We start from the raw sequence: 23,447 nt of genomic DNA, 5'->3' as shown, positions 1-23,447 counted from the left end.
GATGTGTTGTTTATCTAACCTTGTTACCCAATGCGTAGGGTTGACTAATTTGATGAGTCAAGAGGACCAGACACCAGGCAGAAAGTCCAATCAGGATATGCGATTCATGATTGACGAAGTTCAGATATGGGATTCTAGCAGGAGGTCGGGATGTTAGATTCCCGATGGGTTGAAGATTAGATGTGCGATTCTGATAGGAGATCGTGATGTTAGATTCCCGATTGGTGAAGTCCAGATATGTGATTCTGATAGAAAGACATGGTGGGTTAGATTGGAGGTCAAGGAGGTAATTAAACACTTGGTAAGTAGAGGTAAGTCACTAAAGGAGAGTGACTCATGAGGACGTGTCCTCGTTGACGGGATAGTAGATATCAGTCCAAATTAGGTCCATTTCATAAATCTAAATTGAGACCCTGATTAGATTATGATCTCAAGGAGACATGATCTAATTACTAATCAATACTATTTTTATTGTGCTAACTCTGTTTTGTAGGTTACTATTTATTTTGGGCTAACATAAATTTGCAGGGCAAAGGGAGCACAAGTTGCCTCGGGTGAACAGTACCTGAGGCACCTTTCATGCCACAGAAGGCGCTTTCAGTACTGTTTATGGAAGACGCCTTTGGGAGCTTGGAAGGCGCCTTCAATCAGATAATGTAGAAGACTTTGGAGACAATAAGAAGTTGAAGTTGTGGGATAAAGTTATGGGGTTGAAGGCACCTTTAATGCTATAGAAGGCACCTTTAACACTCAATAAAAGAGCATCTTGACCAAGGCTTCAGACACGCCCCTTCTATAAGTTTCTATGCATCCGTTTGATGTTCCAACTACTCTAGCTTCCTACTTCTATTGCTCTAATACAACACTGTTGCATCCGACTAGTATAGAGGAGTCATCCAACACCGAGTCTAATTCGAACATCTTCAAAGTTGTTGGGTAACGAATGATTATTATTGTGCTTAATTTTTGCAAAAAAGGAAAGTGTAGCATGTTACACTTGTCCTAATTATTGTTTGTACTCAATTCCCTCTTTTAGCAATTCTGGAAGACATTATTAGTGGATTATTTATCTATAGGTTTGTGGGACTTGGGTCTTGGAGTAGGAGTCGCCGAAGACTCCGAACTAAGTAAAAACTGAGCGTGTGTTTTTCTTTTTCTTATTTTCTCGTTATTCCACTGCATTCATACTTAGTTTTAAAAAGAAAAGGAAAAGTTTTTTAAAAACATGTGATTCCCCCCCCCCCCCCCCCCCCCATGTGTGTCTTAATCCAACAAAGTATTTGGTCCTCCCTTAACCTACTTGACTTTTCTCTCATATATTGTGAAATATCAAAATGCAAGCTCGAGTTAATCTGAGCTTAGTCAACTTGGTCATCCTTAACCCAAGGATGATTGTGCCAATAGGTAGTGGGCTACAGTTGCAACTGTATTGCATTTACCTACCGTGGCAACTTCCTACTTACCTTTAGACCTATTATGTAAACATCCAAGACTGTAGAGGGATTTGGTTCATGGAATAGAAAGTACTATTCATTTTTGTAATCATCCTTCAGATGATAAGCACGAAGAACGAGATTGATAAGGAATCAACGTAAGTGTTTATAGATTTTATTCATGCATTTAAATAAACAATGATATCAAAGCTATAGTTTTGAATGCATGAGTTTTGAATTTTTTTTATTTTTATTTTTTTTTTGCAAAATATCACTATTTGTTGTCACAAAACAATGATTGAAAATGATGGAAACCTCGATGCAAGTCGAGTGATATAGGCACTCTACAACCGAGTGCTAACTCGGCGCTGCCGAGGCACTCGGTGTTGCTAGTCTATAGTCCACATTGCCAAGAGGGTGTACACTGTTGGGACACTCCGGGAGTTAGAAGGGGGTGAATAGCTTGCCTCACTTCATTGATGATGATTTGTAGCAGAAAACATGAAGTGAAGCTCCACCAATGCTAACACAAAGGATGTACCTGGTATCCACCTTAACGAGGTAACTAATCCAAGGATCTAGCCCTCCCTCACACATGCACTATCAAATGCACTCCTTCTCAAAAACACTCAAGAAGTGGAGAAACCTCGTACAAGACTCCAATGCAGTAAGAAGAAAAGAGAAGCTAATACAAATGAAATCTTACAAGATTTACACCAATGAAACCCTAGCTTTCTTCTTCTTGCTTGTCCACCTCTTGATCAACTTGGAAATACAACAACACTTCCTTCTAAGTCTTCAAGAACTCTGGTGGTGAGTGTTAGAGAGAAATCTATGAGAATTAGTGAGAAGAAGAGTTTTTGTCATTTGAATCTTTGAGCGCTTTTTATCATGCAGTCTACAAATATCATATTCCAATCGATCACCTGATCGATTGGAGTAGTTGGATCGATCTAGAACGTCACTGTGCTCTCGTGGAAAACCTTAGCATCAATTAGGCTCCTTCTAATTGATCCAGCATACTGCATACTGTGCTTAGCAAAAAATGTGATACCAATTGATCAACTAATTGATTGGAGTAGCCCAATCGATCAAAATTGTGATGCTCCCAATCGATTAACTGATCGATTGGATTCTGGCTGAATCGATCAACTGATCGATTCACTGTGTCTCTTTGCAATGACACTCCCAATCGATCCATTGATCAATTGGACTATGGCTCAATCAATCACCTGATCGATTGACCAATCCTAACTTGCTTAACTCAAGTCTAGGTTTCCCACATTCAACATTCAGTCAATCGTGACCTGTTGAAACTTTTCATTGCCTAGCATCCGGTTAACCTTGACCTACTAGGACTTAGTCACCAAATCTCTGATTAATCCTTTGATCCACTTGGACTTTTCTCCTCGTGCCAAGTGTTTGGTCAACCTTGACCCACTTGGACTTACCATTTTGTGCCAAGTGTCCGGTCCTCTATGATCCACTTGGACTTCCAAACATCAGATGTCTGGGCAGCCTTGATACACCTGGATTTCTACATGTCTGGCTTCACTCACCAGGGCTTTTTACCACCTGGCCTCACTCACCAGGATTTTCCTCTGCCTGACTTCACTCACTAGAGACTTCACTCACCAGGACTTTTCCCACTACCTAATTTCACTCACTAGGGATTTTCACCTGGCTTCACTCACTAGGACTTTTCCAACTGTCTAACTTCACTAGCTAGGGTTTTTCACATGGCTTCAGTCACCAGGACTTTTTCCACTGCCTAGCTTCACTCACTAGGGCTTTCTAACTGTCTAACTTCACTCATCGAGACTTTTCAGCTATTTGGTTTACTCACCAAGACTTTCCAATCTACTTGACTTCACTTACCAGGACTTTCCACATCAAGTGTTCGATCAACACTGACCCACTTGAATTTTTTTCTTCCAACTTTTCTGTTGGTCTTGCCCTTGCCTAACTTTCAATTAGGACTTCTCAATGAAGTATCCAGTCAACTTAATCTACTTAACTCTTCTGGTCAACCTTTGACCGTTAATATCTCATATGGATAATTGCACTTGTAATCTCTATATATTGTCAAACATCAAAACTTAACCATCAAGACTCAAGTTTGAGCTAACTCAAGCTTGAGCCAACTCAAGCTTAGTCAACCTTGACCTAGGAGAAATTGCACCAACATACACTTGACACTCAACACATAGGCCAAGTGAGGCTGAGTACTCCCAAGTGATTTTGGCATTTAAAATTTGATAACCTACTCAAACTCAACAACCGAGTGCTACCGAGTGTTTTGGCACTCGGGAGGATGGTTGTCGAGTAGTGCTAAGTAGGTACTCAACATGTTGAATGGTTTGGCATGCTAAATACCAAGTGAGAATTCATCAAACCTAGTGGAAATCCAGTCATGATCGAACTCAATTGCATAACTTAGGCTCGACTGACTCAAGTTATAAGTACCACAGGATAGTTTTGATGTTATTAACCGAGCTAAGTTAGGTAGTATATATTTGATGTCTTGTGTCTAAGTATGTAGGGATTTAGGAACACAAGAAGTCGAGTAGAAGATGCTACGAGCGAGAAGGATGGTATGGGAAGCGAGCGATGGACTCGATATATCCAGGGTACAAGAAGTTGCAGAAGAGTACACTGGTGGAGAGAGAAGCACACACAAAGGACATTCGAGGGACAAGAAGCCGAGGAGGAAGCTTACTCAAGGAAAAGGCCGGAGTTGAGTTCGAGTGAGCTCAACTTTGAATTGCTGGAGCATCACTAAATCAACCAGACTAGAGAATCAACTTCTGAGTTGACTATTCTAGGTGCCCGAATCTAATCCAAGCGTTCGAAAGTGCGGCCATGTAAGTGAGTTGTTACCGAAGAGGATCAACATAGAGTTCACATTAACAGAATCTAGGCGCCCTGATGTCCCCCAGATGCTTGGAATGTTGAGAACCGTTGAGCAAACCATTACCAAGTGGATCGACTCAATCGAAGTCCAGGCGCCTCATTGCTTTTAAACGCCCAAGAAGTGTCACGTTAGTAAATGACTATCTCAACCAGAGAACTATAAATAGAGGTCTTATCCTCTAAGTTTTGAGAACACACTTATATTCACTTTTGTTCATTCTTATTACTTTCATGCTTAATCACTGTAAGAGGCTTCTCCGCCTCTGACTTGAGGTCGAAGAAGGAGATCTTCATAATGTGCTTTATAGCCTTAGACTAGCAACATTCTAGTTGCAAACTAAGTAAAAAATTGGTCTCTAGCCTCTTTTATTTTGTATTTTATCTATTAATTAGCGTGTGTCCTTGCTAATTTGATAGCAAGAGAAAGTTGTAACTTTGTTTTGTAGATCACTATTCACCCCTCCCCTCTAGCTCTACTAACTACTTTCGCTACACCAACAATTGGTATTAGAGTCTGAATGCCTTAGAAGGACTAACCACTGACTAAAGTAATAAGATAATGGTCAGATCAAACATTCATCCACCAAAATTCTAGGGGGAGTTCACGCTTTGGAAGCGTTGGATGGAGGTATTCTTCAAAACTGATTTTGAAATTCTTCTAATGATTAAGTATGGTTTTGAAACACCTAGGGATGAAAATAGAAAAGAAAAAGAAGAGCTCTGATGGAACAAAAAGCATAAGGCAAACTTTGTGGTCAATAATAAAGTACAATTCTATATGTTAATTGTATTCCACCTTAAGAAGTCAACTAAATCAACGCCTACAACTCAGTGAAAAACTTTGGAAGAAGTTATTAGATCTTCACAAAGGGACCTCAGAGGCTAAACTGGCAAGACAAGATCTACTTTGCAATCAACTAATGAACCTTCGGATGGAAAAGGGAGAAAAGGTGACACAACTGCACACTAAGCTCAAAGATTTGATAATTGAACTCAATAACCTCTGAGAAATAGTAACAAATCGAGATTTACTAAGGTATGCCTTAAAATGTATTTCCTGTTGGGGTTGCAAGGTTGCAAACATAGTCCCATATTGGAAACACATGGGAAAGATCATAGGTTTATAAGAGAAAAGATATCTCCATTAGCATGAGGCCTTTTGGGTAGAGCCCAAGAGCAAAACCATGAGGGCTTAGGCCCAAAGTGGACAATATCATGCTATTGTGGAGATATCTAAATTCTTTTCGATCCAACAATTGGTATCAGAGCCCGGATTGCCAGAAGGTTTAACCGCCGACTGTGCATAAGAGCTATGGTCTGATTGAGCCATGTGGGTACAATATTGACCTCGAACAAAGAAAGTGGGGGCACCTATGTTCGGATCAAGAGGACCAGACATCAGGCAGAAAGTCCTAGTTGTGACTAGGCAAGGAAGTCCTAGTAGGTCGGGTGGACCGAGGGGCAGGAAGACCTGGTGGGTCGAGGATCGGACGTGGGAAGCCTATGGTCCTTTGTTTGAGGGGGGGATTGTTAGGGTTGCAAGGTTGCAAACATAGTCCCATATTGGAAACACATGGGAAAGATCATGGGTTTATAAGAGAAAAGATATCTCCATTAGCATGAGGCTTTTTGGGTAGAGCCCAAGAGCAAAACCATGAGGGCTTAGGCCCAAAGTGGACAATATCATGCTATTGTGAAGATATCTAAATTCTTTTCGATCCAACATTTCCGAGAATATTAGAATGGATGTCTATAGTAGTCTCCTACTACATCTTCAAGGACCTCGATGTAAATAGTTTAGAAAGTTTATTTTTTACTTTTGAATTACATGAATTAAGATGTGATGTGCAGGACTAAGTAAAGAAGAGAAGTTGGCCCAAAACCTAGCATTCATAGCTAAGAAGAATGAACTGGATTTAGATTCAATACTTGATGAAGATGAAGAAGCTTTTATAATAAGAAAGTTTTCGAAGTTTTTTAAAATCCAAAAACTTTGATAAGAAATAGGCAACAAAGCTTCTTCAAAGGAAAAGGAAGGTTCGATACTACAACTGCCCAATATTAAGCAAAGGAAAAGAAAAAGAAAAAGGTAAAAAAAAAATCCAAGCACAAAAACCGCAAAGCAACATGGAACGAATCGTCATCATCCTAGTCTGATAGAAGAATACGTCGGTCTAGCATTAATGACTAGCTACCAAAAGGAAGACGATGAAGCTACTTCAGAAGAGAGCATCAATGAAGGGGGAGCATCAAACTACGAGTTTGATATGGTAAGTGAGGTATGAAATCTTCTCGCCGATCAACTTTATGATGCTATAAAAATGTTAAGTAGAACTTTATGCAAAATGAGGAATAAATATATTGATCCAAAGAAACAAATGCATGCTTACTAGAAGATCTTGGTAGAATTAAAAATGAAAATATAAAATTAAAAGAATAAATATAATTATTAGAAAAAGGTCCTACATGCTTAAATTCAAAGTTTTTATGAGCTTCAAACATTAGATAAAATAGAGGACTGAATCAGTATATCAGAAACTATAGAGGTCAAATTATAAAAATATCAAAAAAATAATATTCCCAGAAAGTATTTAATTAATTCAGTAAGTAATAATTTATTTTGGATCCCAAAATCTGTTCTAGTCTATTGAATAAATTTTGCATTCTTGAATTTATTTTTATTGAATTATTAAATGTATTGAAAAAATTAATTTTAATAAATGTTATCTATTCAATTTTTTTGATAAATATATTTTTATGATAGACAAAAATGTTATCTGTGAGCATAAGGTTTTCAAAAAAATCAATCAATATATAATTTTTTATAAATTCTTTACAAAAAATGAATTATTAATATTAAATTTTTTGAAAATATCAATTTTCTGTTGTTAACTATTATATTTTAAATGCTAAGAAAAATTAGCAAATTTTTTTCCATTAAAATATATTTTTAAAATATTTAATTTCAATAATTTCTATTTTGTAAAGAAATTTATGTTCTCACTTCTAGAAAAATCATTTTATCATGATTTTTTTTTGTTGATCAAATTTTTATGGTTTACACTGTCAAAATGTTTCAATATTTTTTGAAGGTTAAATACAATTTTTTCAAATGTTTTTGAAAAATATGGTTTTTAATCATAGAAATTCGTAAATTTGAAAATAAATTATTTGAAAAATATACAAACTTGTTTATGGTAGGTACAACCCCAGAAAAGTTTTTAGAATTTTTCAGTCTTATTTTTTTCTTATTTTTTATGTGATCAAAAGGGAAAAATTATAGGAGTTAAGTTAAGGGGGAATTTGATTTTTTTCTAATTTTTTTTTATAAATTTATAATTTCCTTTCTTGTACTTAATTGTAATATTTAATGCTTTAACTTTTATATATATATATATATATATATATATATATATAATATTTCTTATTTGTTTGCCCTAATCTTAACTCAGATTTATGCACATAAAAAAGAGAGAGATTATAAGTACCCTGGGATAGTTTTGATGTGATCAATCGAGCTAAGTTAGGTCATGTATATTTGATATTTTGTGTCTAAGTGTGTAGGGAGCATGGTTTCATGGCCGAGAGGTCCAGGGTTCGATCCTCGGGGTGTCGTTGCTTGGGATTAGCGTCCCGGCTATACGCTTTCAGCTATGTACCTGTATTTACCTCCCTCCATATTCGTGGGATTGGCTCTAGGGGGGTCGCTGATGTGGTGGTTCTACATTTTGTGTAGGGACTTAAGAACATAAGAAGTTGAGAGAAAGATGCAACGAGTGAGAAGAATGGCACGAGAAGTGAGTTGATAGGCATAGTGCATCTAAGGGATAACAAGCTGCAAAAAAGTACACAGGTAGAGCGAGAAGGATGTGTGTCGAGCATCCGAGGGACGAGAAGTCAGGGAGGAAGCCTGATCAAGGAAAAGATCGGAGTTGAGTTTTGGTGATCTCAATTTTTGACGGTTAGAGAATGGTCAACTTCTAAGTTGACCATTCTAGGTGCCTAGATCCATTCCAAGTGCCCCAATTCTAAGCACTTGGATCTAATATGGGCACTCAAAAATGGAGGTCACGTCAGCGAGTCATTACCGGAGAGAATTAGCATAGAGTCCACATCAGCAGAATCCAGGCGCCCGGAATGTCGAAAACCGTTGAGCAGATCATTGTTAAGTGGATCACCTCGACCAAAGTCCAGGCACCCAGACTGCTTCTAGGCGCCCGTGAAGTGCCACATTAGCAAATGACTATCTTGACCAAAGAGCTATAAATAGAGGTCATGTCCTCTAAGTTTTGAGAACACATTTGTATTCACTTTCGTTAAGTCTTATTGCTTTCATGCTTAATTGTTGTAAGGGGTTTCTCTGCCTCCGACTTGTGGTCGAAGAAGGAGATCTTCGCAATGCACTTCATAATCTTGACTAGCAACATTCTAGTTGCAAAAGTAAAAAGTCTCTAGCCTCTTTTATTTTGCATGTTATTTTATATATTAATTAGTGTGTGCCCTTGCTAATTCGATAGCAAGATAAAGTTGTAACTTTGTTTTGCAAGTCGCTATTCACCCCTCCCCTCTTGCTAATTTGATAGCAAGAGAAAGTTGCAACAAGATTTTTCCTATCATGGATAATTACTAGATGTGGTGCTATGAGGGGCGCATCACATATGTGGAGTTTATAAAAGAGCTACTTATTGTCTAAACCATATAGATGGTGATGGACCACCTCCTTGAGAGGATCTCTATACAATTGAGGAGGATTCAAAGGAGGATCTAATTGGGGATTCTGTAAAGAGTTCCAATGCAAGTATGCTTCGGATCACTATCCTATTTGAGAATAGAAAGATAGGATTTGTGTTCATTACTACTTTGCTAATGTCTATCCTAGTGGGAGTAGCAATGACCTATCTACTACAATCCTAGTGTCAATCCTAATAGGAATAGTAGTGACCTATCTAGTTTCTTAGAGTTGTTTCTAGTCTTATGTTATGTGTTAACAGACTTGAAAAAGTTATCTTATGTGTTAACAGACTTGAAAAAAATGATTATGTGTTAATAACATGTTTATTATAATGGATCTATTCATTTGTTATAAATTTGATGGGTTGAATGTAACATGAATAATTAATGTTAGTTAGATTGGATCATATAAATGATAAGTGAAAACATAGATCAGATCAACTTTGAATTAATCATGAATTGTATATATATGAATTATACTGAATTACTAAATAATTTATTTATTTATATTAAATTATAGCTACTAAGAATATTATAGCTGAACTCAATAAAAAAGAAAAATGAAATGAGGATAACTATAAAATATGACACTTTAAGATGTAATATATTTTTGAGGAACAAGAAGTTTTAGAAATTGTCAATCAGATTATAGAAGAACCTATTGATGGTCTGACAGTACAACACAGACGGAATTTTGATGTTTATAAGGCATGGAAGAATGAAGACTCTACTACTAAGGGTATACTAATTAGTTTTATAGTTGATGACCTGGTGTATGAGTATGAGTAGTTTTCATTAACTCATGTTGTCTGGGTTGCTTTTTGAGAGAAATACAATGTAATGAGTATAAAAAAGTTTTGATAACTGACTATTAAGTTTGATAGTTGCAAGAAGCATCGAATGTTACCATGGTCAACATCTAAGAGAAATGACAAATATGATTCCGGAGTTAAAGGTTGTCAGTCATAAGCTGACTGATGAACAACAAGTTTAAGTAGTAATTCATTCTCTTCCTAATTCTTGGGAGATGATGAAACAAAATCTAACTCATAGTGAAAGTATCAAGACTTTCATTGATATCTCACGCCATATTGAACTAGAGGCGGAGAGAATTGAATCTGCAAGAATTTCTAGGTAAGTTTTTGTAATTGAAGGTTCTGTTAGTGCATCTGGGTCCAAGAGAAAGAGTAAATAGTTTAAGAAGGAAAATAGAAAGGAAGTTGGTACTGTTGCTATTGTTGGGCTGAGCCCAAACAAGAAGAAGTTCAAAGGAAAGAAACATGGAAAGAAACCTAAAAGCAAGCTAACTTCCTTTATCTGTGATAAGAAGAGCTACTTTGCTGAGGAATAAGCTGAGTAGAAAAAGGTAGATCCATGTTTATCTTCTATTTATAAGAATTATGTTACTAGTATAGTGTTATTTGTTGGGCCCCATGGTTATTTTGATGTGATCAACCAAGTTTAGGTTAGGTCATGTTTGTTTTCTGATCCCTGTGTCTAAGTGTACAGGAACTTAGGAGCACAGGAAGTCAAGCTGAAGACGCAGCTAGCGAGAAGGACGGCACGGGAAGGGAGCCAATGGGCTCGGTGCGTCCGAAGGACGAGAGAGCTGCGGAACGGTTGGCCGGAATCACCCAAACTCATGAAGCTTCGGAAGTCAAAAGCAAGGAGAAAGCAAGCTTGAAACAAAGCTTAAGGCGCCTCAAGCCAGTATTGGAGACGCCTCAATCAAACATTGGAGGCGCCTCCACATTGGAGGTGCCTTCAATCTTATTTGAGGCACCTCCGACTGGTCAAAGATGACCGTTTGAGCACGGATAGAGTTTTATCCGCTTGACTTGGTTAAAGGTCCCTTGAACCTTTTTGGAGGCGCCTTGGACCTTCGAGATAGGATTTCCAGGAGCTATTTAAATGCCCCTGGAGCTAAGAAATATTCATTAATTCAAGCATCCAACTCTGTATTCATTCCTAGCAATAGTTCTGAGCAGTCAGTGTGTAAAAGGCTTCTCCGCCTTCAGAGAAGGAAACTTTCTTAATGCGCTTTTCATCGCCTTAGATTAACAACCTTCTTGGTTGTAACCAAGTCAATTCCTAGTCTTTTCTTTCTAAGTCCTTTTTGTTTTATCATCTTATTACTATTGCACTATTTGAGTTGAAATCGTTGAGGAGGGTATACTTTATATTTTCAGACAATTCACCCCCCTCTTGTCGGCCCCGCTGCACCTACAAGTGGTATCAGAGCCCGACCGTATCAGAAGGACTAACCGCCAACTGAAGCACAAAGATCAAGATGATGGTCGGAGCTAATATTCATCCCCCGATTGATGTTTTTATTTAAATTAAGGTTTTCAGAAGAAAAATTAAACATATAATTTCTTTTGAGACTTTGTCTAAGGAAGTGGTTGTTGCACCAATAACCAAGAAGGCCTAGTGTCTCGCCACGACCTGGAAGCCAAAATATTGAAATGAAATGTTTAATTAACTTCTTATTAAAGTATTAAAATTAAACTAGATAATGCTTTAAATTTTTTTTCCATACTTAGGAAAATATTCTTGCTTAGAATTTTTACTTGAAAAATCTTTAAAACTATTTTTGCCTAAGTTAAAAAGTCTTCTAAAGTTAAATTTTTTTTTGGTCTAACTTAAAATTAGTTTTGCAAAAACTTAAGGAAAATCTTAGGAATTTTTTTACAAAAGACTTAGAATTTTTCCAACAACCTTAGAACTTTTTAGAAAATATTTTTCAAATCTCTTCTTAAGTAACTTAGAATTTATTTTGAAATATTTGTTACCCCATTTTTGTTGTGATCAAAGGGGGAGAAATAAGTACAAGTTAAGTTTAGGGGGAGTTTAGGGGGGAATTAAAACAAATTACTATGCTTTTCAACAATTAGTATTAAAACTAAATTTTATGCATGTTGCAATTTAGTTTAATTGCAAATTTAGACTTTAAATGTTAGTTTTGTAATTTCTTTAAATTACCACTTGTCTATTTTTACCCTAACTTAAATTTGGGTTGATGCACATCAAAAAGGGAGAGATTGTTGGACTCCGTGGTTATTTTGATGTGATCAACCAAGTTTAGGTTAGGTCATGTTTGTTTTTTGATCCCTGTGTCTAAGTGTGCAGGAATTTAGGAGCACAGGAAGTCGAGCGGAAGACGTAACTAGCGAAAAGGACGGTACGGAAAGGGAGCCGACGGGCTTGGTGCGTCTGAAGGACGAGAGAGCTACGGAAGAGTACACCGGTGGGCGAGAAGAACTTGTGCGACGTTCGAGGGATGTAAAGCCGAGACGAAAGTCTACTCGAGGAGAAGGCCGGAAATTGAGTTCATGTGAGCCCTATTTCGGTTGGCCGAAATCACCCAAACTCATGAAGCTTTGGAAGTCAAAAGCAAGGAGAAAGCAAGCTTGAAACAAAGCTTAAGGTGCCTCAAGCCATGGAGGCACCTCCACCTTGGAGGCGCCTCAATCAAACATTGGAGGAGCCTCCACATTAGAGGCGCCTTCAATCTTGTTTGAGGCGCCTCCGACTGGTCAAAGATGACCGTTTGAGCGTGGATAGAGTTTTATCCACTTGACTTGGTTAGAGACGCCTTGAACCTTGTTAGAGGCGCCTTGGACCTTCGAGATAGGATTTCTAGGAGCTATTTAAAGGCCCCTGGAGCTAGGAAATATTCATTTATTCAAGCATCCAACTCTGTATTCATTCCTAATAATAGTTCTGAGCAGTTAGTGTGTAAAAGGCTTCTCCGCCTTCAGAGAAGGAGACTTTCTTAGTGCGCTTTTCATCGCCTTGGATTAACAACCTTCTTGGTTGTAACCAAGTCAATTCCTGGTCTTTTCTTTCAAAGTCCTTTTTGTTTTATCATCTTATTACTATTGCACTATTTGAGTTGAAATCGTTGAGAAGGGTATACTTTATATTTTCAGGCAATTCACCCCCCTCTTGTCGGGCCCGCTGCACCTACAAACTGATTGTTTTCCTTTGTAGATTATAGATTTGAAAGTAACAAACCATAGCTTGTGAGCGAGCTACATTCATGGAGTACTCTCGGGTACCAGTTGGCAAGAAATGGAAATATATATAGGAAATAATACAAGGATTGTAGTCAAAAGAGTTGACATATGCAAACTTAATCTACGTGGTGGGCATACCTTATTTTTACTTGATGTCATTATGCTCCTAAAATTTGACAAAATTTAGTTTCTGTTACATATCTTCTTGAATTGGGATACATTTTAAACTTTTATAGTAGGTGTTTATAATTTATTTTTAACTCTGTGTTAATTAGATATAGTTTTTTAACGAATGATTTCATGATTCTTGATGTAGAACTGAATATTGATTATGGAATTGATTGTTATTTTTCAAATAGTGCTCTTACTAGTGATGCTAATATTGATGCTCAAATTTGGGACTCTAGATTAGGACATATCAAACAAAGAACGCATGAATAGATTAGCTAAAGGGTACTTGCTAGGCACTCATGCTAAGATAAACTTGTTTGTGTGTGAGTATTGTCTTGCTGGAAAAGAAACTAGGAAATCATTTGGGAAGGTTATTAGAGTTGAAGCTCCATTGCAATTAATTCATTCAGATATTTATGATCCAATGAATGTGAAAGCTTGACATGGAGGTTCATATTTCATTACATTTATTAATGATTTCATGAGTTTTGGTCATGTGTATTTGATTTCTTATAAATCTAAAGCATTAGATTACTTCAAACGTTATTTGAATGAAGTTGAGAATCAATTGAATCATAAGGTTAAAATCTTATACACTAATCTTAGAGGTGAATATTTGTCTGAACAATTCAAAATTATATGTAATGATAAAGGGATTATTAGACAATTAACAATCCCAAAAATTCTATAATAAAATAGGGTTGCTGAAAGAAGAAATCAAACTTTTCTAGATTTCTTATTTAGGAGATGCATTATTAGTAGCAACCTATATGTTTAACTGAGTATCTTTTAAATCCGTTTTATCTACTCTATATAAATGTTAGACAGGCAAAAAATCATATATGAGTAATTTGAGACCTTGGACGTTAGCTGCATGTATTCATGATAATACTCACAAATATAGAAAACTATGATCCAGGAATAAGAAGTATATTTTTATAAGGTATTCTGAGACCTCTCAGAGTTATATTTTCATTGGTTAGTAATAAGATGGATCCATCTCTAAAATAAAGTTGAGGGATGCAACTTTTCTCGAGACTGAGTTCCCAACAAAAGGTGACGTTGATAAAACTATTCTGCTATTTGAGGAGGATGGTACTTTATCAATGAAACCTATATCACAAGGGATGCTCGAATCTAGTCAACTCAGTGGAAGTGATTTGTCAATTAATGAGATGATTTTTTAACAATTCAACTTATGAAAAAGTAGTCGTAAGATTATTCATCGGAAAAGATTTGATATTGAGAATGAGACATTAATGATTCTCTCAGTTGATGATGAATAACCTTAAACTATTGTGGAAGCATTAATATGCCCAGTTAGAGAAAAGTGGAAAGTTACAATGGATAACGAAGTTGAGTCTATAAAAAAAAATTAAGTTTGGGAATTAGTCGATCTTCCTCCAGGTCGAAAGGCTATTGAGACTAAGTGGATTCTCAAAATGAAAGGAAAATAGATGGATTGATTAATCGATACAAAGCTCATCTAGTTACAAAAGGAAATACCCAACCAAAGGGTATTGATTTTGAAGATACATTTCCTCTTATTGTAAAATTTGTGTCAATTGGTATCATTTTAGCTATAGTAGTATATTTTGACTTGGAATTAAATCACATGAATGTAAAAACAACTTTCCTTAATGGTAAACTTGATGAGTAAATCTATATGGCATGGCCGGAAGGTTATATTGCTAAAGGTCAAGAGAATAAAGTATGTAAACTTTAAAAGTCTATATATAGTCTAAAGCAAGGATCGAGACAATAAAACATAAGATTTAATGAAGTCATTTTATCTTATGATTTCGAAATGATCAATGATAATTATTGTGTTTACATAAGAAAGGGAAAAAAAGGAAAGTTAGTCATCTTATCATCATATATTGATATTAATAGTTGAAAGTGACATAAAGTTTGTGATATAAGTCAAATCATAGCTTTCATCACAATTTGATATAATAGATATGGGAGAAGCTAAGTACATCTTAGGAGTAAAAAACATAAGATATCGATCAAAAAAACTTTTGGGTGTGTCTCAAGAGACTTATATCACTGAGGTGTTATAACACTTTAATATGTCAGATTGCAACATTGAATAAATGATTGTAGTGAAAGGTACTATTTTGAGCAAAAATGTATCCCAAGACTCTTGAGAAAATAGTTTATATGAAAAAAAAACCATATGTAGTGTCATTGGTAGTTTAATATAACTATGTTGTGCACTTGTCCTGATATTAGCTACGTTGTTGGCTTAGTTAGTCGTTTCCAGTTAGACCTAGGACCGAGATATTGAAAAGTGGTGAAGAAAATATTCATATATCTTAAAGGGATAACAAATTATTGTCTTTATTTTTAAAATTTTGATATAAGCATGAAAGGCTTCATAGATATAGATTGGGTTGGGATCTTGATAATAGAAAATCTACATCTGACTATCCCTTCTTGTTGAATGGAGGCATCATCTCATGGAACAACAAGAAACAAGCTTATGTAGTATTGTCAATAATGGAAGCTGAGTATGTGGCTTGCCGAGTGACTGTGCAAGAAGTCATTTGGTTAAGAAGATTCTTGAAACATCTAAAGATTATTGAGGATAGTAAGAGTTCTATTACAGTTTACTATGACAATCAAGCTGCCATAGCTTTTTCTAAGGATCTTAAATATCATAGCAAAGGTAAGTACATATCTATTAAGTATAATTTGATAAGGGATATAATTGACAAGAGAACAACAGTTATTGAGTATATCCCTACATGTAATATATTTGCCAATCCTTTTACTAAGTCATTGACTAAAGAGTCATTTCAAGTACATGTGGTGTCTTTGGGACTTTGTAGAATATAACATATTATAAAAATAATCAAATATGTGGAATGTCATGATTTATTCAGTATATACATCTTTGTTACATTTGGATAAAGTCTCGGTGAGCATGTTAGAGGATTGAGATTGATTTACTCACATGGATAATTATCTCTATTTGTTAAGTATAAATAGAGGTAAGATCGTCACTTATATAACAACTAATGAAACTATGAATGGAGACATGCCTGTAAGTTGGGGTTGCATTGATAGTTGTATCAAGATGAGATCATTTATGAATTGATAATGAACAGAATAAATATATCCACAATTTACTGAACCTGTTGAAAGTCAGATTAGAATAAATGAGTTGAATTCAAGATTAGATATTGGAAATGTCTAGATCCAAATATGTACGATGTTAAAATTGAGAAAAACATGTACTCTTAAAATGATTCAGACCACATGTGTTATAACGACAATAATGGTAGTAGGAGAATAGATCTCTATTTCTCTACTATATAAGATTCTTAAGATTATAAGATAATCTCCATTTTACCCTTAGTGATTATTTAGTTATCTACTTAAATTTTAATCAGGGTATTTGCTAATTTAATATGTATCATATTGACTGTGGATAATTTAGTCTATGGAATATAACTAAGAAAACAACTTATCAAAATGAATATAAAAGAAAGATTAAAATAAATTTATATCTTTGATATTTATTCACTAGTCTACCAATTATATTTGTGTTGGGTAAATAAAATATGATTGTGAATAATTATATTAATTGGAGATATTGAATATACTCTTGACATAATATTCATTATGAGGGGTTAGAGAGTTCCCTTGGGGTGGTGCGATGGCTGAGGCATAGGGTGTTGCCATATGAGGTCTTGAGTTGAAACTCAACGTGTCTTAGCATGTCTTTCCTCATGTCTTGATCATCTGCACTAATGATTAGTAGTCACTCATGATTTGCCTCCTCCATGTTGGCCTAGAGATGGATTGCCGGAGGCATTGAGAGTGAGTGAATCACCTTTTACCACATTATGAGAGATTAAAAATATTCATATTGATAAAAATGATTTAATTAATCTGGATAAATATAAGATATTGATGTCTCAAAATTTATCTTGAAGAGTGACTATATAAGATGTGACAACTTTTTTAGCTTTAATCTCTTAATATACTTGTTGTCACATGAACTATTTTTCTTTATGTATAAATTAAGTATTCTTATTTGATCTTTGTAACTTAGCTTGGATGATTAGGAGGTTGGTAGTGGGCTACAGTCGCAACTGCAAACAGCCCCGGTCCTAACAATCAGGAGGCCCGGGGCGAACCAATCAAAATAGACCCTTAATTTTTTTTCATAAAGTAAAAATTATTTATAATGATTTCTTTTAGTTTTTCTAGATGCAAAATCATCTGTAATATTATTAATTTCAAGATTTTCTAAAATCTCTTTTTCAATAGATAAAATTGTTAATCCATGCAATCTCTTTGTGATATTATTGATCTCATGTATATTCTTAACAATTTTAATTTCGAGAAACTCCTTTCAGTTGATCTTACGTAACAGACATAGTTAACAATATTTTCTAAGCAATTGCAACATTTGGATAACAATCTATATTTTTCATAAAATTAAAAATATCAATTGCTGACATTATCTCATTTGGTAAAGTTACTTGTAATATTTTTAATTCCGTAAACAAATCATCTAACTCAACATCTAATAAATTTTCATGCGTAAAAGTGGACGTTAATACAATATTTTCTCAACTCATTATTATCTAATGATTTTAATGTTTTCGAATCAAACAAAAAATCAAATATATTTTCAAATATTATCATTTCACCAAATGTTTTCATTACAATAATTGTAAAACTATAATTTAAATAAACGGAATAAAACTATAATTTAAATCAATTAAAATAATTATACCTGGATGAAAAAGATGAGTAGATCTGTAGATGACAGTCCGCAACTGTCGCAACTCGCAAACCTCCGCACCGTAAGCTCAAAACCTCCAGGAGCAACGTGTCGGAGGTGGTGGTGCAGCTGTGTAAAGAAGTGGCAAAGTCACAGCCTCGCTAACAAAAATCAGACAACAGTTTACCAAACCTAATTTTTAAAACAATTAATATATATATATATATATAATCATTTAAAAGTTAAAAGTTATGGGCCCCTCCAAGAAGTTGAGATTGTGCGGCGGCGAAAGACAAGGTGCAACAGTGAAAAATTATAAAACTTAGTTTTTAAAATAATTAATATATATATATATATTATATAAATATTTAATATTTGTGGGCCCTCCCAAAGTTGGGGCCCTGGGCAATCGCCCAGAATGGCCCTGCCTCTGGGCCGGGCCTGACTGCAAATTGCAACTGCGATGTAGTTGCTTGCTGTGGCAACTTCTCACTCACCTTTAGACCTATTAAGTACGTCTAAGTAAAGGTTCTTGAAAAAAAAATGAAGAACTCTCTAGTTCTTGAGAAGAGAAGAACATTCAAGACTACAAAGGGATTTGGTTAGTGGAAAGGATTATTTATTTTGTAATAGTCTTTCAGACAACAAGCATGAAGAATGAGATTGACAAGGAATCACTATAAGTGTTTATAGATTATTATTCATGCATTTAAATCAGTTGTAACATCTAATACAATATTGTTATAGTATTATAACAATTGTTTAATAGCTTTTGCCGCTATGTAGCAACTACTCAGTAGTTTCTATAACTATTTAAAAGTGATTTTAATGAAATTTAAATAATTTTAATTAAATTAATAAAAAATATTTTTGATATAATAGTGTCCAGGGTTTAAAATTTAGAATTTAAAATTTTAAGATTCAGAATTTAATATAATTTAGTATAGTCATCTAGTAGTTTTTATAATTATGTAGTAGTTATTTAATAGCTTATATAACTGTGATAGCTATTACAACTATGCTACAATGATTTTAACAAACTTAAAAATATTTTAATGAAATTTTAATAATTTTGATCATATTAATAAATAATATTTTGATATAATAGTATTTTATATATAGTAATTTTGATTAAAATAAAATAATATATTTTTTACATTATAATAATTACATACTACTTAGTAGATATTTTATAATTATAAAAGCTACTGGGTAGTTGTACTTAATAATTAGTTGTTACACTAATTTTAAAAATTAAGAGAATTCTCATGATAAAATATTTGATGCGTGCTCTGTTAATTTATTCATTTTATATATTTTTTTTTAAATGACTTTTCCTTATTTATATAATTTAGAGCTGTTCTTTTTATGAATGAAATGTTATTTTAGAAAAAAAAAAAATAAACAGTGATTCTTTTTTGAAAAGGTATTTACTATGCTTATCTTTAAATCAAATCAAATCAATCCCATAAAAAAAATAATTACAATATTGACGGCAGTGAATCACTTAGTGCATGGTCCATAATTAACTCAACCAATACCTTTTACTAATTTTCAAATTAAATGGCCCACAGAATATATGCTCGATCGAGAAGCCATGCATGATAATATACTTGTAGCTAATAAGATTTTATGCGGAGTCGTGCTGCCGTGTGAGATCCTGACTGACTTGATTATATTTTAATTAATTAATTACACATTCTTAGCCTAATTTATCACTTAATTCCAATTAATCACTCCAATAACTTCCTTGGCTTACTCAAATACAACACCGACGTTGCATGAAAGAAAGCAACAAGAAAGTCGAGGCGGGCCATGTCGTGTAAAAATTGCTTGCTGCGTTGGAGAATCCATGGAAGCATATTCCAACGTTTGGGAGTAGATGCTGCAAGGAAGTGATCATCATCGATCACCATATCTACTTTTCCTTATCATATCTTTTTCTTTAATGATTAGTTATTCAAATATATATTTCAACATTTAATCACAATAAATATTACTCGAATGAGAAATACTTGAGATTGTATTCCTCCTCCAAATAACATTTAACTTAGATCGTTAAATAATATCATCTTTGATTACGATTATTTTAAATGGGCCGTGAAAGTGGGCCGTCGAAGAAAGGCCCACAGTGATCCACCCACTGCCATTGTTATGCCCGTGAGGTGACCTGATTGGCGGTACGCGAACTGTGGTGACTAGATCTTCTTGCTCTCCTCTCTTTTTGCTGCGCTTTTTCTTAGTGCAGTTCGCTTCAGCCCCCTCCACTCCGCATGATCAGCGATCTCTGTTCCTGTAAATTCTATGATTCCCCCCCCTATTCGATCATCCAAAAGTTTATTGTGGTTCTTTCATTTATATGCAATAATTTGACATTTTCTTGTAAATTTCTGCTTCCTGTGCCGTTAAGCTCAGTTTTTATTGAATAGCTCGAGGAAAAAACGTCCTTGACAAATCGTTGTTTGATCTCGCATTCTTAATTTTCATAAGATATATAAAGGTCATTGTTTTGTACATGATTTAAATCTGCTAGAGTGCTTTGGTTGAAATGATCATTCGAGTGGATTCTGAGTTTGTCGAAGGTGTGTTCTTTAGGTAGGAAAGACGAGATTTCGATAACTTTTCAAGAGAATCAAGTTTGGTATTGTATTTCAACTCATTAGTGTCAAGATGGAAACCTGTCACATTTGAAGAATCTCTCTGCTTTGTGAAGAAAGTAAAGGTGAATTGGTTATTTATTTAGTGACGACTATTTTAAAACGATTGTGAATCACAAAGAGTAATCTCTATGTGAATAAATGAAATTTTATGCTGAATTAAAATCGATGAAGAACATGCTCTGACAAAAGAAAGGATCTTTCTGATACAGAACTTCTATGAGCTATGATACCACTAGTCATCAACTAATATCAAGCATGTTATTGTTGATGAAGCAGAATGATTTGGAAAGAGAAAAAAATGCATCTTAATAATCTTTGATTTGGTCCTGATGGTCTATGTTAGGTTCTTGAATTTTCCTTGTTATTAGTTTTTTTTTTCTAATACAAGAAGGTCGTGCCTAATTAGAGATGTTAAAGATAACATTTTAGAAATATCTGGGAAATTTTTTCCCACCAAACATTACCAAATTGTAACTAGAATACATTTTTGTTTGATAATCTGAGCTGCAGTGGGCCTAGTGCCAACTGTACAAATCATTAGAAAGATGGAAATTAGTTTGTGCATTGGTTACAATTTGTCTCATTATGAATTGTTTTGTTCTCCAAGTACTATTTTGAGCATAACTTTCATGGCTTTACTATATTATTATCTTTTGCGCTTCCTAAGCTGTAAATTGTTCTTATTTCTGACCAGAATAACAAGATGCTATTTAGCACTTATTGATTTTTCCTGCAGTTAGTTTTCAGTGGAGAATGGGAGTAAAACACTGTTCTTTGCTCTAGTGAATGAAATCTTCTGTTTTTCTTCAGTCCCAGCTGACTTTTTTTTTCCCTTCGTGGTGAAATACTTTTTTTTTCCTTCGTGGTGAAATATTCAACATTCGCTAACCATTTAGTAAAACTAATGCTAGTCAATTATGAATTTGAAGGAAAAGCACAATGGTATTGAATGCTGATTTCTGTCTAGACAATAAACTAAAAGGGTTGTTAAACATGCATTTAAATGAACATACTACATTTCCTCACTGTGAAGATGAATGCTTACTAGACATTTCATCCACTGGTTTATTAGCCAGCCATTTCATGTGTCATAATTTGCTTATAACCAGTGTTTCTTTTCAGGCTCGTGATTATCGCATATATATTGCATTGTTTGAAATTCTCAGCCAGAAGGACCAGATGCCTTCAGAAACCTACCATGATGTAAGTGTCTCCTAAGTTCCATTTCCAAGTTCCTACTACTTCCACCAGTTTTAATCAAATATCATCTTCATGTATGTCAAGCTATTGTTGCTCTTAGAGAATCATGATGATCTTCTGAAGGAATTGATGCGATTCAAACCTCATGATTTCGAACGGAGGATCAGCCACCACAATTCATCAGGAATGTCTCTTTTTCTTGTGTCATTGTTTATCTTGAGTTTGATTCTGATGTTTGAGCAACCTTTGAGATGTTTTATTCAACAAACTTTGGGAACTTAAACCAACTTCCTGAGGGTTAAGGTTATGTGCACAGTTGATTCTCCTTGTGGAATAAATTTCAATTCCTCAACTTTAGCTCTTGGAGTCTATTTCTTCTTCGTCTTCTTCTTCTTTATGAGAATTTATTGTAGCAAGAAGTTGATATTGGCTATAGTTCAAAAGAAATATCAAATATTACCACGATAATAATTCTCCCTGGAGGCACTAGAGAAAAGAATGATGCATCTTTGAAAATTTGTATCTGAAAATTAAATTAAAATGCCTTGGAATTATTTCGAGTATTCTAGCATTGAATGGAAAAATATGCACATAAATAATAACAGACGTGATCGAGTTGCTGAATCGGGTTATGGTAGTTGAGGTGGTTTAGAAAATAATAAGAAATAACACCATTGGCACCATAAACTCTCCATATTTTTTTAAAAAAAAAAACTCTTAACTAATTTTTTTTTAAAAAAAAATATTTATTGTGCGAAAAAGTTTTTTGATTTTTTTTAAAAAAAATACAAAGATTTATGGGGAATTTGATTGACTTTAAGGTGTAAAAAATATTAAAAAGTAAGCAAAGTCAGAAATAAAAATATTGGATTTTGAGCGGATAACTAGATGGGATGAAAAATTATAATATTGAGAGGTGTTATAATAAATGATTGATCTGATTTTATTATTGATTGATAAATTATTGTGTTTTTTTTATTTTTATATCATCCTATGTATCTTATAAATATGGATGTTTGATAGAAATAATATATAAGATAATTCTCTCTTACTCAACTATTAAATTATAGGGCAAATTATCTATGTGGCCCTTAAACTTTTTCAATTGCCCACTTTTGGCCCTCTATTTTTTTCTAAGCAAATCAACCCTTAAACTTTTTCAATCGCTTATTTTGGCCCTCTGACTTTTTTTTTTTCTGAATAAATCAATCATTCAACTTTTTTAACTAAGCACTTGTATCATCTTCGTCAAGTTTTTTTGAAAAGATTGATGAAAACTACGAAGCGTGTCTTCTACATGCCTTTTAGAGGGATAAAAGGCGTCTATCACCTGCACAGTGTTCAACTAAAATCCTGTGGCCATCTTTGCAATTTCCAAGGTGTTGCTTTCCAGGGAGATATTCGCCAGAGAGGTCGCTGCTGGTGCATCACAGCTGCATTATGTCATCTCGTCTCCGCTGGACCCGATTGGGCTACCACTATAGGGAGCGAATGCGGTCAATTCACCACTAGCGAGGTTGTCATTACCGTTGGGCGCCAAAAAGGAGGTAGCAGCGACAGGGACAGTGGCCTTCTGTGG

At 34.7% G+C, this 23,447-nt stretch overlaps 1 long non-coding RNA gene across 1 annotated transcript; it reads left to right on the top strand.

Annotated features, from left to right (window-relative positions):
• The first annotated feature begins 20,628 nt into the window (after positions 1-20,628).
• LOC122032099 lies at positions 20,629-22,220 on the top strand. The gene is made up of 3 exons (XR_006125957.1): positions 20,629-20,730; positions 21,791-21,871; positions 21,953-22,220. It is a non-coding gene; the product is annotated as an uncharacterized LOC122032099 (long non-coding RNA).
• The last annotated feature ends 1,227 nt before the right edge of the window (positions 22,221-23,447 follow it).

Source organism: Zingiber officinale, chromosome 11A (assembly GCF_018446385.1).
Source record: "Zingiber officinale cultivar Zhangliang chromosome 11A, Zo_v1.1, whole genome shotgun sequence".
Taxonomy (NCBI): domain Eukaryota; kingdom Viridiplantae; phylum Streptophyta; class Magnoliopsida; order Zingiberales; family Zingiberaceae; genus Zingiber; species Zingiber officinale.
This window is presented reverse-complemented; position numbering and strand designations above follow the sequence as displayed.